Here is a 17,699-nt window from a genome sequence, read left to right as displayed (position 1 = left end):
TAATATATATATAACATACTATAAAGTACATGCTTATGTACAGTACATGCCATTTAGGAAGATATTATATCTCTGTGTCTATACATGTGTACTCTACATATATCTGTAAGGTGTATACATATGAAGAGACAGGTAACTGTTTCTGTAGTTTCTGTGGGATTCCTCTGTTCTTTGTATGTGTGCACATACACATTTATGCCTATATGAAAAGGTGGTCAATTTAGCCACTCATAAAGGAATTATGAATGAAAAGAATAAACCTTCTATTTTTTATCCAAGTCATAGAAATCACGTGGTTAAAAAGAGAATGCCAAAAGTGTTCTTTTAAAAGGTAGGAGTCATGCAATACAAGTGGAAGAATTAATGGGTACATCTACACTGGGGAGCAGTTCATAATGCATGTGCAGAAGGAGGCAACTCATTATTGAGAACAGAATAGCCCAGACATTGTGAAATGAGTGGAATACTCTCTTCAAAAACGAAATGCTGACTATGTGGGTTGACTCTCTGGAGCAAGTTTTGGATGCTGGATTATTTCTGCATCCTTCTATGGCAGCCAGTGGGGATGGTATAGATACTTTGAACTTCTGGTTGAGTCACTGAATCTATACATCAGGTAGATCTGCATCAGATAGCCAGATGCAAGCCAGGTACTCAGCAAGCCACATGGTTGTTTCCAAATAGACTTTTGTTTGCTGGGGTGAAGTTGCACACCAGGCTATTTCAACACATGTGGTAGCAGAATATCAAAACCAGTCTTGCCTTGACATTTGGCCAGTGATGAGAGGTGGGATTTAAATGTGGAAACTTGATTGAAATAAGTTTCATCATTGCTATTTTGTTTTGATATTTTAAGTACAAGTGGAAAACAGCAGAGGGTATTGTTTCCTTGGAAGTAGCACTCATGATTCAATATTTTACATGCTCTCTGACACCGTGAAGTTTTCCCTTTGTGACAATTTCTCACTCTGTAACAGGCAAGGTATTTACTGAGCTCTTGTTGCAACAGCCCACTGACAGAAACTTCCTTCCCATTAAAAACATTTGCTGTTGAGTATTGTAATTCTCATGTGTATCCATTTAGTTCACACTAATTTCTGAGTTTGCTTTCAGGTATGCCTTTTGTGGGGTGATTTTACTATTATGAACGCATATGAAGTGTGATATCATTATTTGAGTCAAACATTCATGTTTCAATCACAAATTTTATTGAGTGCCAACAGGTAACCTGTATTGACCCTCATGCTGGATATAATCATAGCCAGCAGTTATTGAACATTTACTATGTGCCAGGCATTGTTTTGACAGCTTTATGTGAATTACTTCATTTATTCGTCCCTAAAAACTCTATGAGATAGATATTGTTATTCTCCCATTTTACAGGTGAAGCAACAGTTGCAAAGGGAACTTTAATGGTTCATTCTAGAGCCTTAGCTGGCAAGTGAGAAAACCAAGATTAAACCTAGATCGTCTAGCTTTAGAGAATATACTTCTAGAATATATGTGATTCCACCTCTTATAAAAAAACAATCATATTTCATACTATCAATGTATAAAAACAAAATAAGGCCTGGTAGATTTTTAACTTAACAACTTAAAAAAATACATCATTTTCATAGTAGGGTTTAGCAAAATTATTGAAATTTTTGCTTCTGTTTAACCTCTTTTGAGTTCAGTCTAAAATAAAATGGTTCTAGAGATTAACTCAAAAATGCCAGGCATATGGGTCTTGACAATGTCAGACTTATGGGTCTTGGCAATACGTTGTGGAGGTTTCAGAAAGTGGGGACACTGAGTTGGATGCTTCCCAACAGGGAATTGGTTGAGGCTCAGATGGGTGCACATTTGCATCATGGAAGCGGGTAGCCTGGAATACGGATGGCGTGGATGGTGGGATTCTGTCAGGTAGTAAAATATTGAGTTTCAGTGACTATGTCCCCTTTCTCAGTCCTGCTTGCTACACCAATTCCTTTAGGACTGGGATTTGTTTTCTGCTCCAGTTCTTGCAGGGACCAGCATAAGATTGCTCAAGGATCTTTTGCTTCATTTGTGTTACCTCATTTTATCCTTATTGTTTTGAATGGTAAGAAGCAGAGATGGTTTTCATTTTTTTTGAGGAGCACTCTGTGCTTCAGAGGTGTTATCCAACTTGTTAATAAAGTCAAGCGCAGAGAAGAAGCATGGAAGCTAGGTCTGTGAACTATGTGACTCTGGATCATCCCATCTTTAAAGGGAGAGGACAATACAGAACCTACATTGGAACTGCTCCCACTCTCACTTTTGGACCTTTGTCTGTCTTCACCCCTTATCTTTCACTCATTATTTTTAAGATTGAGCTTTAATCACCATACCCAATAATATGACTCCAGAGTGTCTCTAACAGTCTGTTATAGCCTCTCCTACATTCACAGCCCCAAATAATCTTAGGCTTACTGCCATCATAGCAATTATCACACATTTTATTTCGGGTTTTTTTCTTAATATATATTTTATTGATTTCAGAGAGGAAGGGAGAGGGAGAGAGAGATAGAAACATTGATGATGAGAGAGAATCATTGATCAACTGCCTCCTGCATGCTCCACACTGGGGATTGAGCCCACAAGCCGGGCACGTGCCCTGATCGAGAATCAAACTGTGACCTCCTGGTTTATAGGTTGATGCTCATCCACTGAGCCAGGGTGGCCAGGCACACAGCATTTTATTTTTTATTATTTTTAATCATCCTGAACCAAAGTTCTTGCAGGGCACAGATGATGATGACAATGATTACTTTTTTAATTATTACTTTTATCCCCAGGGTATAGTAGAGTTCCTGTCATACAGAAATTGCTCACTAACAATTTGTTGAAAAAAATTCATAAGTTTCAGTTTGAAAATGAATTAAAATATTGTATTGACCTTCATTGTGTTGTGATGAAGAGCTACATCCCCTCCTGAGCCCTGGTTCTTTCAGTGGCATACAAGGGGGGCTGTTTACATAAAAACATATGAGTATCTTTGGCAAAGTTGGTCCTGGTGTCTGAGTAACAGCTGCATTACTGAGAGACGGGAGAACTGAAACTGATTATTTCAATACAAGTAGATTGAAACAACCCTCTGCAAATAGTGTATAAAGTGCAATGCTGTGTGATGCATCGCTGATGATTTTCAATATTTTTAAGGATGCAGAAAAAAGTATTTCATTAGAGAAGAGTTTAAATTATTAATATGACGTTACTCTGCTTTTTCACAAAACGTTGACAGTTTTAACATTTAAATAAAGTAATTGAAATACCTAATAAATAAAAGGAAATGTAGAGAAAGCATATTACTCTTGCCTAATAACACATATTTTGAACAAAGAGCAATGAACATTATTTTTTAAAAAGGAAGAAATAATGTAGACCAAGAACATAACACAATAGTACAAACATGCAAATAATAGTTATTCTCTGATTTATTGGAAAGTTAACATATACTTTTAAATTGAAAATTAATTTTAATGTTTATTTGGTGGTTAGTTATCTAAATAAAGTTGCCTAAAATAACAAATAAATGACGATTATTTAAAATATATGACAATTATTAAAATAAACATTTATAGAAAACATTGTGTTATACCTTCTGACTCTAATTGTAGAAAAAATAAAACCTACCCTACCCCCAAAAAAGATTTGCTATTAAAGTGTCTTCAAGGAAATCCAAATTTTAAAGTTTGGTTTTGGACAGAGAATCATATGTACAGTGTGTGTATATACACCCTTTGTTGTTCTGTCTAGCTACTTGGTGTGTGTGGGTGAATGTGTCTGTGAGTGTGTGCTTGTGTGGAAGCATGCGTTTATAATATTAGTAGAGGTCTGGTGCATGGGTTCATGCACAAGGTCCCTCAGCCTGGCCTGCAGGGATCAGTGGACCTCCCACTGCCGCATTACCCGCCAGCTCCTTGGGCTTCAGCCCACTGTCTGCATTGATCCCACATAGCACGAAGTAGTGTATGAAGCAGCAGGCGGCGGCCAGGGAGGAGCCCAAGCCCAGGCTGGGCATTGCACTGCTCCTGCTCATCCTGCCCCACTGTGGCTGCTGCCGCCACTTGGGCATATAGGGGGAGTGTCCACAAGAGAGGCTCATGCTGCTGCAGCTGCGCTCGCCAGCCATGAGCCTGGCATCTGGTGCCCATCGGTCAGCTGAGCGGTGCTCCCACTGTGGGAGCGCACTGACCACCAGGGGCAGCTTCTGTGTGAGCATCTGCCCCCTAGTGGTCAGTGTGCATCATAGCGACTGTCCAGTCATCCTGTCGTCTGGTCACTTAGGCTTTTATATGCATAGATATCTGTGTTGGGAATTTCCTACTGTTGGCAATGGAAGTGGGGTTCTTGCAGTGTCGTGAGTAAAAGCATTTTCTGGGACCCACACAAGGATGAGGTCTGCCCTAACCAGTTTGGCTCAGTGGATAGAAAGTTGGCCTGTGGATTGAAGGGTCCCAGGTTTGATTCTGGTCAAGGTCATGTACCTTGGTTGTGGGCACATCCCCAGTAGGGAGTGTGCAGGAAGCAGCTGATCAATGTTTCTCTCTCATCGAGGTTTCTAACTCTCTCTGTAAAAAATCAATAAAATATATTTTAAAAAAAGAAAGGATGAGGTCTGGTGGCAAATTTTATTTGGGAAACAGATTAAAGAAGTTCCCCAATGTCCCATCTCTGTCCCTCTCACCATGGAAAATCAGGGCCAGAAATACTGTCAATGCCCAGAGATCCTGCACCATATTAAAGCTTAGTCCCGATCCAGCACCAGCTAGCTTAGGTTGTGTTCCCGGCTGCAATCTGATGCTTTGCTGCTCTACCCAGGCTCCAATCTGGAACCTGTGTTTTCAGTCCATGTAGCCAGTGACCACATGGCTGCTAAGGCCACATGGCTATGAAGAGAGAATAGGTGCTGGCACTGGGCAAGCTTGGGTCACAAGCAAGGGAAGGAGAGCTTCTTTGTTTATCTGGAATTATGCATTCTCTGGCTTGAGAGGAACCAGAAGCTTTTTCAAAATAGCCAATCATCTCCCCAAACTTTTGCAATCTTTCATGGGCTCCATCCCTCTAGCCAATGTCATATTGCCAGGTTAGACTGACCAGCCTCTATAGTCAAGCACATCCCTCTGCACCGTTGTGACTTACTGCACTTGTCCTTACCCCCCTCTGCGTCCCCTGCACACACACACAATCAGGTGTGTGAGGGTGCTATCCCATAGGAGGGACAATGCTGTGATTTCCTGGGGTGTGAAGCTGTAGCTTCCTGGTGAAGCAAACATGCTCAGTGCCCCCAGCTGACCATGCTTAACAATGGCTGATTCTCCTTTTGCTTCCTTTCCTTTCAATAACTAGTAACAACAGTAACACAACCGGGGGAGATACAAGGCAAAAGACAGATGGGAAGTGTTTATTTGAAATCTAACTCAGCCGTTCATTGCTTAACATGTGCTCATTATAAATTTTCAACCTCTCTGAACCTCAGCTTCTCCATATGTAAAAACACCAGAGGCCTGATGCATAAAATCTGTGCACGGGGCAAGGGGGTCCCCTCAGCCCAGCCTGCCCTCTTGCCATCTGGGACCCCTTGCTCCTAACCACCCACCTGCTTGCTCCTTACTGCCTGCCTGTTCGCTCCTTACCACTCACCTGTTTACTCCTAACCGCCCATCTGCTCACTCCTTACAGCTTGGCTCACGGCTCCTTAGCGCTGCCACAGAGGCAGGAGAGGCTCCCACCACTGGTGCTGCACTTGCCAGCTGTAAGCCTGGCTTCTGGTTGGGCGGCGCTCCTGTTGTGGGAGCACACTGACCACTAGGGGGCAGCTCCTGCGTTGAGCATCTGTCCCCTGGTGGTCAGTGTGCATCATAGCGACTGGTTGTTCTGGTCGTTCCGCCATAAGGATCACTGGGCTTTTAAATAAATAGATAATAGCACATATATCACATATATTACACACACACACAATAAATGATAGCTTTAATTATCACCATTATGCTTATTATTACTCAATTATATTTCATTAACTGCTTGGTAAAACTTTGGGAGAGAAAACCTAAATATTAGGGTTAGAATGGATACACTTTGGTGTACTTTCATTCCTGCGATCTATGAATCTTCACACTGCCTGTATTATCATCATCGACAACAATTATTTATTGGAATAGTCAGGTGGTACTTTATCTGTACAAGTTTCTTTACAGCATTTGAAACCCTTTGGTCTCAGAACAACTCTGTGGAGTTGGTGTCACCCTTTCTATTTTGCAGGTTAGGAGATAGAAGCCTAGGATGCTCAAGTGATTAGCCTGTAATAAGTTTGTAGGTGCTGGAGCAGAGGTCAAACACAGCTTTCAGATTTTTAACCTCTACTCTTCCTGCCTTTCTCTATTTGGTCTCTAAGCCGGTAACAGGCCAAGGACTATGTTGTGCAGGCAGAATTTATTATCCAAAGCAAAACATATTGGTGGATGAAAAGGGATGCTATTACTGATTATACTGTAACAAAAAGAGTAAATAAGGCCAAGCATAATATTGGTTCATTCTGGTCAGAAAATAAAGACCAAGGCACGCTTCAAACTCCAGCTTCCTTAGGATATGGCTTTGGAGTAGAAATATAATTAAAACAAGCATACAAAACCCTTCAAAGTAGCACAGAAGGGACAGGTAAGTGGTAATAGCTATAGCCATTCAGATGAGGAGAATACATTCCTTAACTAGAGGTAGATACTTTACTCACTTCTAAGATTCCATACTAAATAGAGTGTCTAGAATATAGGAGAAGCTCAATAAATGTTTGTTAACTTGACTTGGATTTCTTTGAGCTGAAGTGCTCGGTGCAAATGAGGGAGAGGGAGACATGGCCAAAAAGTTCACAAACATTATTTTCACTTGGTCCATGGTGTTAATAAATTTGTGATTATTGTATCCCCTTCTCTATATGGCAAACTCGAAATATCATCATGCACTCAGGATATAAAGCACAGTGTACTAAACTATGACTAATTGCATTGTGGGGAGGATTTGGGGCACAAAGACAGAGATAAGGAAATTCATTGCCTGTTTGAGCAAGAAATATCTGTTGTAAACATTAATCCAAAAATAATCAGCTCATTTCATTAAAATGGGTTACATAATTAAAATGATGGGTTCAATTCAATCAAAAGGGCCCATACTGTATCCTTGGATAGGCACAGCTCTGAGTTTTGTATATGCTAATTAATGTAATGTTTTTCTTTTCATGCATTACTCACACCTGATACCCTACTAAGTAGATACATTACAGCTGCTCAACAATACAATAGAGCCCTGTATTTCTGGTGACAGCACCTTGAATTTATGTTGAGGTGGGAGTTGCTGCATTTTGTGAAATACCTCTGAATGAGTTGCAAGTGGTATCAGCTGTAGCATCTGTGGGTGTGCCAGTTTGGTGGGTAAGGAAACTGGTGTGACGCACAATAGATTTGTGGTTGGCTAGACACACACCTTCAGTTTACTGGGCTTCAGGAGTTGGGTCTGGGAATATTTGGATGAAGACCCATGAGGTAGAAAGATCGGTTGGTGAGGAACTAGTCATGGCATCCAGAGTATCAACCACTTCTCACTAAACCTTCCCAGGCCCCACTGCTTTGTGTGTAGTCTGCAATGCTTCTCCTCAGGAAGAGAGTTTTTATTATCAGAGGGAAAGTATGGTGCAGTGACAAAAAGTACATACTGGAATCAAAAACTCTGCCTCCTAGATCTTCCCGTGCCACTGATGAAATGAAGGTCCTTGATCAAGTCATGGAACTTTTCTGGGCTTCAGTTCCCCATCTTCAAAGTCAGTGCTGGGCATAAAGCATGCCTAAGGATTTTCGTGTTCTTGATGACACTCCCTGATCCACTGTCTGCAAATATGTGTCATCTTTCTGTGGTGTAAGTGTAGGTGTGTGGAAACTTCCTCCGGACTGCTAGCAGAAGGAGGAGAATCAACCACTACCCCCAAATCTTTTAAATCAAAGGCTGCTTCTGAATTTTCCCTCTTCCACCCAAACTTTATTGTGCAATTTTGCTCTGATCCTCTTCTGATTTTAACCAACCTCAGCTGTCCTGAAAATCAAGAAGCTGGCAGTTTTCAGAGGTCTAAGGGGTTGGAGAATTATTAAGTAAAAAGTCAGTTTTACTAACTGCAATTATATGTATCTTTACTTAAGAAAGTGCTTTACTTAATCTGCTAGAAAGGTTCCACATTCACATTAGAATTCATTAAGAAATTATTGCATAGTTGGAAATTTACCAAAAAAGATTTTAAAGGTAAAGGTGGAAACTTTTCTCCATTGCACTCTCCAGTAGGAGTGAGAATTATAACGTTTTCTTAACTAGTCTGTGCAACGAACCGTGGCTGGAAGATCAGACATGTAAATGTAAATACCGCACTCAGGAGGGGAGAGGGCAGTCAGAACAGGATGTTCTAACAGAACCCAAACACAGGCAGACAAAGAGGGACCTATTCACCAAGGATAGGAAAGAAGTGCTTTAAACACCAAGGAAATCATAGGGAAGGGCACCCATCCATGCCCTGGCTAGGCCCCATAGATTTCCTGTTAATGATTAAGTAGGAGGAATCTATGGAACACAGGGCCTCAGTGATTTCTCAAATCCCAGAATGAAGCCTTTGCCAGGTGACTTGAAGGTCTGTTAATGATCACTTGAAGGTAAAACCTACTTGTTGACAGGTTCCTACTTTTACTTGAGAAATTATTTAGCTCCTCTGGGATGACTGTACAGAGCTTTTGATAAAAATATTAAAATTCTATTTAGATGTACAATGGTTTAATGCAAATTTTTAACCATAAAAACCAAACGCTCCATTCACTTAAATTAATAGAATTACAAAAAGATGTAATGATAGCAATTAAGTCTTGAAAATGCAAATTTTATAGTCAAGGACAATTACCTCATTTATAGTATATTGGAATGGTGCCAGATGAAGGTAATTTAGATCCCCCCAGCTCACAGTTACATCATGATGGATATCTTCATTTCATTAGTACAACAAAGATGGGTGAGGAGTTAGACAATACATTAAAAAAAGAACTAAAGAGTATTTGACCTTTATAGTATAACTAGAACCAGAATTCAGTCACTAATTTATCAAGTATTTAATTAGGACCAATTATTTAAAATATTAGTGATAGAATTTTCTCTGCCTTAGAGGAAAAAAAAATATCTTTATTTTCAGCATCCACAAAACACTGGTTTCTAGAGAGGTCAGATTTCCTCAGAAAAAGGCCAGGTTTTTGGAGCTTGGTGTGCATCTCTATGCACTGTGCAGATGACCTGGTTTCATGTTGATTGGCGCGATACCAAGGCTCCCTGCAAAATAACAATGGATTTTTCACTAATTATCTCCTCTTTTATTTGAGCATGCTTAACCTAAGTTTTGGTGTCTTCAAATCATACAGCTGTGAAATTGCACTACCTAAATGATTATTTTTGACATTTTGAGATTTTACTGTGTATTTTCTAATGCTCTTTATTTTAATATTATCATCTTGGCTGCAGTTCATTTGCCCAGGGAGAGAGATAAAGGGATAGAGGAGAGAGAGAGAGAGAGAGAGAGAGAGAGAGAGAGAGAGAGAGAGAATAGGAGTGCAATTTTTCTAATTAAGGAGTGTAATTTTTTTCAAAGTATGTCCATATTTTCTTAATGCAGTTTTTCTGCTTATATTCATAAAACAAACCTACATGACCCATAATCTCCTCTTTTGCCCCCTAGAGGGCACTAGTACACACTCCTACTGATTAGGAATCAAATCTAAGCCCTACTTGCTGCTGTTAAAATTTTCCCCTTGACTCATTACCTCTGGAGAGAAAATTTCTTCTGTAAAAAGGAGCCAATGACTATGAGGAGTGGGAGGTTTACCCCTTGCTGCTTAGCTCCTGGACAGAGGGAAACCAGTGTGCTCAGGATGACAGAGTGATGGAGGTGGTTAATAGGTACACTTGGAAGACAGACTGCCCAAGTTCAAATATGGCTCAGGCACTTCCTGGAAATGTAATGTTGGGCAAATAATTTAATCATTCTGTGCCCCAGTTTCCTCATCTCTAACATGAGGATAATATCACCCTCTCTATAGTGTGGTTATGAGAATTGAAAATAATAGTACATGTAAAATAGAACAGGGACTACCTACAGCAAGCACTCAATAAATTTTAGTTATTACTATTTTTTTTCTTGTTGGGGACCTAATCCCTAATAAATATTATGTACTCCTGCCTCTAGGATTTATTATTTAATCCTGATGACTCAAATGGGCATACATTATTCTGATTCTCTGAGATAAACACACAACTCACTTATACAGAATAGATATTTGCTCAAAGTACTTTTAAAGAAACTTATGCTACTGAAGGTATCATAACAGAAGATAAATCTCTTTAAATTCAGAGTGACACAATAACTTTATAGTTTTACTTTCTTTATCACTTTTCGGGCATAAACTGCAAACAACTAGAGTTTATTGCAATGAAAGATTTTTTTTGTATATATATGTTATTGATTTTTTACAGAGAAGAAGGGAGAGAGATAGAGAGTTAGAAACATCGATGAGAGAGAAACATCAATCAGCTGCCTCCTTCACATCTTCTACTGGGGATGTGCCCGCAACCCAGGCACATGCCCTTAACCGGAATCGAACCCGGGACCTTTCAGTCCGCAGGCCGACGCTCTATCCACTGAGCCAAACCGGTTTCGGCTGCAATGAAAGATTACCTGAACACACACACGCAAATGAATATAGATGATAGAAATACAGCCTTTCCTCAGTACATAGTTTTCTGTTTGTTTTTCTAAGTTTTTTAAATGCCATATAGTGTAGGACTCATTAAGGATTTCTCCCCCTAAAACTTATTAGCTAGAAAAGCCAATATGCTTTTGTAAATATAAATCTTTTTCCTAGTGATGATGCCCAAGATTTTGTAGGTTCACTTTCTTAGTTATTTTAGCAAGTAGCCTTTTTTTGTAATTATATGAGATGATGGATATTGACTAAACTTAAAGTGGCGATTGTTTTGCAATATATGTATGTCAAGTCATTATGCTGTACACCTTAAACTTATACAATTACATCTCAATGAAACTGGAAGAAAAAATAGCTAGTAGCATGAAAGTTTTCCCCAAATATTAATCTTGGTAATGGTGGTGGTGATAATATTCTATCTTCTTTCTCCTCCTGATATATATTTTAGGTAATGTATCAATTTGCTTTCCTAATTTTCAAAAAAGTGCTGCTTAAGTAATTTTCCAAAAGACATAATAAATCCCCATAGCATGACTTACCCAGAAACAATGTAGGAGGCCTTATATATTTTTGGTTATATAAGTGTTCAAATGAATATTTAAAAGAACCTTTTCCTGGTGCTCTTAGCAGTGGTAGGAATTCATGAATGAACCAACTGATAATCTGTGCCATAACCTTTAATAAACCTGATTTTGCCTGGAAGCACATTTAGGCTAAAGTCAACAAACAACCCTTCACCTAGATTGCATTTCTAAAACTGTTAGTTTTTCAAGTGTCTTATAAACATTTCAAAAATATGTATTGATTTACAGAACTGGTTTGGTCAGTACTAATGAACTAATCAATTATTTTAATAACTGTTAGATATCTAGTTAGTGCAGCCTAATAATAAAATCAGCTCTACATGTGAATATCTCTTAGCATTCTTGTGGTCTGATCCATGGGCAGGATGGCACCAATTTTTACAGATCCATTCAGAATGTATAGACTAGATGAAAGGTGATTTATGTATGTATTTTTATTCTTTATAATGAATGTCTGTATGAGGTAATGATGCCCAATACACCCTTATTCTCTTGACATCTCTTGATATAATTAAAAGCTAAAATTCCATTATCCTGTTCAAAAAGATACATGAACCAATGTCCTTAGTTAAAATCATTTCCTAGGCAAAATTTCTGGCATTAGAGAAAACTAAGATATGCCTGATACCCTAGCATCTGTGTCTCAGTTGTAAAATTCCCATCTGTGATCATAATAGGATATTGATTAGTTTGGATGCCATACAAAGCTGAATTGCATTTCTTGGTGGAGCACTAAAGGTCACTGTTTGATTACTCAATAACTTTTCAAATACAAGAAATGCTATTTAAAAGTATGCTTGAATGACTGAGCTGTGTTATAAGAGAGAGATAGGGAAGGGAATGGTACTTCTTTCATAAAGATAGGTGGTGGTTCCTTCATAAGGATCAATATTAAATTTGCATATCATCTTTTATTTACTTCTGTTTGATAGTCTAATAATTTATATGCTAGGAACATAAAACATTAAATTAAATTATGAATGCAATTGTACATTATGTGATCTATGATATATCTAACTTATGAAGCATGTAATTCAGTTGATTTTTCAGGTATTAATTGAGTTTGTCACTGGGGCCATTTTATATTTAATAACATTTATTTTTTTGTATTCAGAAATTGAAGTCATTTTGTATTACATTATAGAAAATATTGAATATGTAGAAAAATATAAAGAGGATAATATAGCCCATAATTCTAATATTCTGGTCAATTATTGTTTTTTAAATAATTATTTTAAAAAATAATTATTTTGATGTGCCATCTATATATATAAAAGGCTAAGTGACTGATCATCCATCCATTCGACTTTCCGGCTGACTAACTGGCCGGTACATATGATGTGCACTGGCAATTTAAACATAAACGTTTATTTATCAGTCATTGTTTTTATCAATGTTGTTTTTATATCATGTTTTTATTTTTATATCATTTTTGTTGTTGTTATGTAATGTCTTTGTTGTTGTTATATCATGTTGTTGTTTATTTATTAATCAATTTATCAATCATTGTTTTTTATCAATGTTGTTTTTATATTCTGGTTTTGTTATTTTATAACATGTCTTTGTTTTTTATATCATATTGTTATTGCTTATTTATTAATCAATTTATATATTATTTTCATATACATTTTACTAATTTTCTTTAATCTCTGACACTTCTATTATATAGGGCAAATAGCAATATTAAAATATTTTATATTTTAATTTTATAATACTATATTATATATACTATTTTGACATGTAATTGTTTGCAGTAATGTAATTACTGCATGAATCTTTCTTCTAATTAATTTCCTTTCAATGTGCACGAATCTGTGCACCAGGCCACTGGGTTAATAAAATTATATAGGTTTCAAGTGATATATGATATATATCATATGATATGATATATATGATATATCATCTGTATATTGCATATGTCCCAAAGTCAAATCTTTTTTCATATATCTGACTTCCTTGACCCTTTATTACCCTTCTCTCTGGTAACCACCGTACTGTTATCTGTGTCTGTGAGTTTTCATTGTCTTGTTTGTTCATTTGTTGCTTTCAGTTTTGTATTCTACATATGAGTGAAATCATATGGTTCTTGGCTTTTTCTGTCTGACTTATTTTACTTAGCATGATATTCTCAAGATCCATCTATGCTGTTAAAACTGGCAGTATTTTATATTTTCTTATGACTGAGTAGTATCCCATTGTATATAGGTACCACATCTTCTTTATCTGGTCACCTATTAAAGGACACTGGTTGTTTCCATGTCTTAGCCACCAAGAATAATACTGCAACAAACATAGGGTACATATATTTTGTTAATAAATGTTTTTGAATCTTTTGGGTAGATACCCAGATGAGTGGTTGCTGGGTCATATCGTAGCTATATTCTTAATTTTTTAGGAATCTTCATACTGTTTTCCATAGTGGCTATACCACTTTACATTTCCAACAGTGGTCTTCAACAGTTGTTATTACTTGTCTTGTTGATAATAGTCATTCTAACAAGTGTGAGGTTATATCTTATTGTAGTTTTGATTTGCATTTCCCTAATAGCTAATGAAGTTGAACATCTTTTCATATGTTTTTCTTGGACATTTTTATTTCTATTTGGGAGAAGAGTCTGTTCAGGTCCTCTGTTCGTTCTTTCTTTCTTTCTTTCTTTCTTTCTTTCTTTCTTTCTTTCTTTCTTTCTTTCTGATGCTGAGTTGCATGACTTCTTTATATATTTTGGATATTAACCCCTTGTTGGAATTGTTGTTTGCAAATATTTTCTCCTATTCAGTTGGTTGCCTTTTTGTTTTGTTGGCAGTTGCTTTTGCTCTGCAGAAGCTTTTTAGTTTGATCTAATACCATTCATTTATTTTTGCTTTTCCTTTTCTTGCTTTTGTTGTCAAATTTATAAAATCCTCTCTAAGACGATGGTCCATAAATTTAGTATCAATGTTTTCTTCTATGTAATTTATTGTTTCAGATTTTCTATTTAGGTCTTTGATTCATTTTGACTTAATTTTTGTATATGGGGTTTAACAGTAGTCTAGTTTCATTATTTTGCATGTGGTTTTGCTTCAGATCACTTAAATCTTTCACCTTTTCTTTTTCTTTTTAATTTGCAGAGATGTGTAGAGTTTATTTACATGGCAAAAGAATATCCTCATTTGGTAAGAGAGTTGCAAAGAGTTAATGTTCTTATACATTTTTATACTAAATATTGATGCTGGACTGGTTAATTTTTATTGTTTTCTATTTATACAAACAATATAAAATATTATATATTTATTATATTTACTGCAAATTATAAAATTAGGATCATCTTATGCTAATACTTAATGATTTTCCCTTTATATTACATTGGAAATTTATTCATATGGATATAAAATATTATTAGAAAATTGGTTTTACTGCCTGGCTGCATAATATACTAAACTATGGATACACCATATTATATTTAACTTGTTAGTGTATGCACATAACCCCTCTCCAATTGTCCTATTCATATGACCTATTGTTTGGTAAAAATATTGTATGATGGAGAGTGATATTAACTTTGGTGATCCCATTACTCTTTTTCACATATTCATTCACATCATATTATTTCACTCAATTTCTTGGCATTCCTGGTTTCTTTCTAATAATTGGCATTTTTGCCTCAGCCTTACTCTCACTATTTGCCCAGATAACTATCCATCTTTGATGGGTTGAATTACTTTGATCTGATTTGGCAACATAAATAGGATGAAACACATGAGAATGGGGTGGAAGAATTGGATGTTGGGAAAAAAAAGCAGTGTGAGGATTAATTGACACACTCTGTAGCACAAACCTGTTTCAATGATGGCCGACACAGCAAAAGCATCATGAATGATTGTCACTGGCCTTTATGACCACCCATTGAGATAAAAAGAAACTGTTTTCACATTCAGTGTTTTAGTTAGGACACCAATAGTATTATATACCTACTAATATAGACCATATGCACCTTTGAGACATTGATAGAATTGTAGCATCTAGAGTGGGGGAACTGATGGATCTGTTTTTTATGTGCAATCAGAATCTCCTTAAGCATTTTACTCAGGTCTAAAGGTAAATTTTTTAGAAGGGAAACAGACACTGGTGGAAACATACCCTATAGGATGATTAGCTCAGTGAAGGGAACCTAAAATAGAATCACCCAAAAAGAGGTTAAAAGAAATTTTGGAGAAGACATGATCTTAAAGCACCTAACAGATGACTCCTTTTGGAGAATGTCAGATAGAAGAGATTCAAAGTGGCTCTGTTTGGATGCAAGTAGAAGATGCACAGGGACAATGTACAGGCTCTTCAAGAAGACAGATGGTTGATTTGTTCAAGGAAAACCCACTAAGTAGTGGCAGTGCTTGAAGTTGTGATTTGTTTACCTTTGGAGAAGTGGGTCCTTCAGTATTGGAAGTGTTGAGGTACATATTGGTGAGCAGTGGTTGGGGATTTTGTTGTAAAGAGTCAATTTTATGTAGCTCTCTATGTAGACAGAATTTTTTAAAAATGCAAATTTCTATTTATATGGCCTAAAATGCTTTATCAAAAGTTTTTATTTTTGAACCACTTTAGCTTTTTTTCTTTAATTTTATTATTTAAAAAATGTTAAAGTATAATTAGCATATAATAGTATATTAGATTCAGGTATATAATATTGTGGAGTGCCAACAGCCTGTAGAACAACATGCCAAAGCTTTATTGTGACTACTGCGATACATACCTCACCCATGACTCTCCATCTGTGAGAAAGACACACTGCAGTGGTAGGAAACACAATGAGAATGTGGAAGACACTATCAGAAATGGATGGAAGAGCAGGCTCAGAGCCTGATTGACAAACCAACTGCAGCATTTCAGCAAGGAAAGATACCTCCTACTCCATTCTCAGCTCCCCCTCCTGCAGGGGTGATGATCCCACCTCCACCCCGTCTTCCGGGTCCACCTCGCCCCCGTATGATGCCAGCACCGTATATGGGGGCTCATGATGCCAATGATGGGTCCTCCTCCTCCTGGGATGATGCCAGTGGGACCTGTTCCTGGAATGAGGCTGCCTATGGGAGGGCACATGCCAATGATGCCTGGGCCCCAAATGATGAGACCTCCTGCCCACTCAGCCCGGAATGACTTGCCTAGACAGATAAGGAGAAAGGGGAGCCTCTTTCTATCAGGTTTCTTTACTTGTTCTACTTCACAGGAGATCGAGGTGCTGTGACTCTGGGTGTTTTCTAACAACAGACAAGGAAGACTCACTCGCTCTTCCTAAGAGAGAATATTTTTTGAGAGAGTAGTGGGACAAAAAAAAGAAATTTTCATTTGTATTGTGAAATGTGAAAATAAAATTGTCAACTCTTTTCATTAAAAAAAAAACACAAAAACAAAACAAAAAACATTTATATACCTTACTATGTGATCACCACACTAAATCTACTAACCATCTGTCACCATGCAAAGTAATTAAAATATTATTGACTATATATTTACTGTGCTGTACACTACATCTCTATGGCTTATTTTGTAACTTAAAGTTTTAGTTTTAATACCATCAAAATTTTACTTTGATCTTTCATAAGAAAACACCTGTAACAATCGACACATCATTTAAAAAATGTCACCTATAATTTTGGTCTGAGTATATTTCATAAGTTTTCTGGAAAAAAAATCTTGCTTCCTAAGTTCCCAGATATATCATTGAAAATGGCCCTACTCTTCAGTTGCTCATGCATATAATGCATTTAGAATGTAGAAAGGACCTGCAAGGGCTGCTTTGAAAGCACATGAAGGGAGGCCTACTGGAGCCCAGAGAAGGAAGGGAGAGTTTATGGTGGGATTGTCCCCAGAGTTGCATCTTAAAAGCATGAATAAGAATTAGCTGAATGAAAAGAGTGAAGGAATAGAATACTTTCAAGGTAGAAATAAGAAGCTGTAGAAAGTTTTCACATATCTATAAATAGGTTAGTGAAGCTATGACATATTTAAAGTAGGTATAAAAGTTGTTGAGGACAATGGTAGATACAGTCAGACAGAAGAGGGCTTTCAATGCTAGTCTCAGAAACTTGAATTGTATGCTATTGGTACTGGGAAGGTAATGACATGAGTCAGACAGATTTGACTTTAGCTCAGGCATTGGTATTGTGTAAGGCTCATGGTATATAGATTAACATGGACTAAGAATAAAGACAAAGAAATAATAAAAGACTACTATAATAACCTAAGAAAGGTCTTAAAAGTCTAAGTTGGACAGTGGTAATAGGTATAGAGAGAAAGTGAGAGAATTACAAATTATTTTTAAAGTAATAATTGATTACTAATAATGAATACTAAGCATTAAAATAT

The sequence above is a fragment of the Myotis yumanensis genome, unplaced genomic scaffold (genome assembly GCF_028538775.1).
Source record: "Myotis yumanensis isolate MYYU_CA2020_CCGP unplaced genomic scaffold, mMyoYum1.0.hap1 SCAF_2, whole genome shotgun sequence".
Taxonomy (NCBI): Eukaryota; Metazoa; Chordata; class Mammalia; order Chiroptera; family Vespertilionidae; genus Myotis; species Myotis yumanensis.
The sequence above is the reverse complement of the archived record's forward strand: the minus strand, read 5'-3'. Positions refer to the sequence as shown.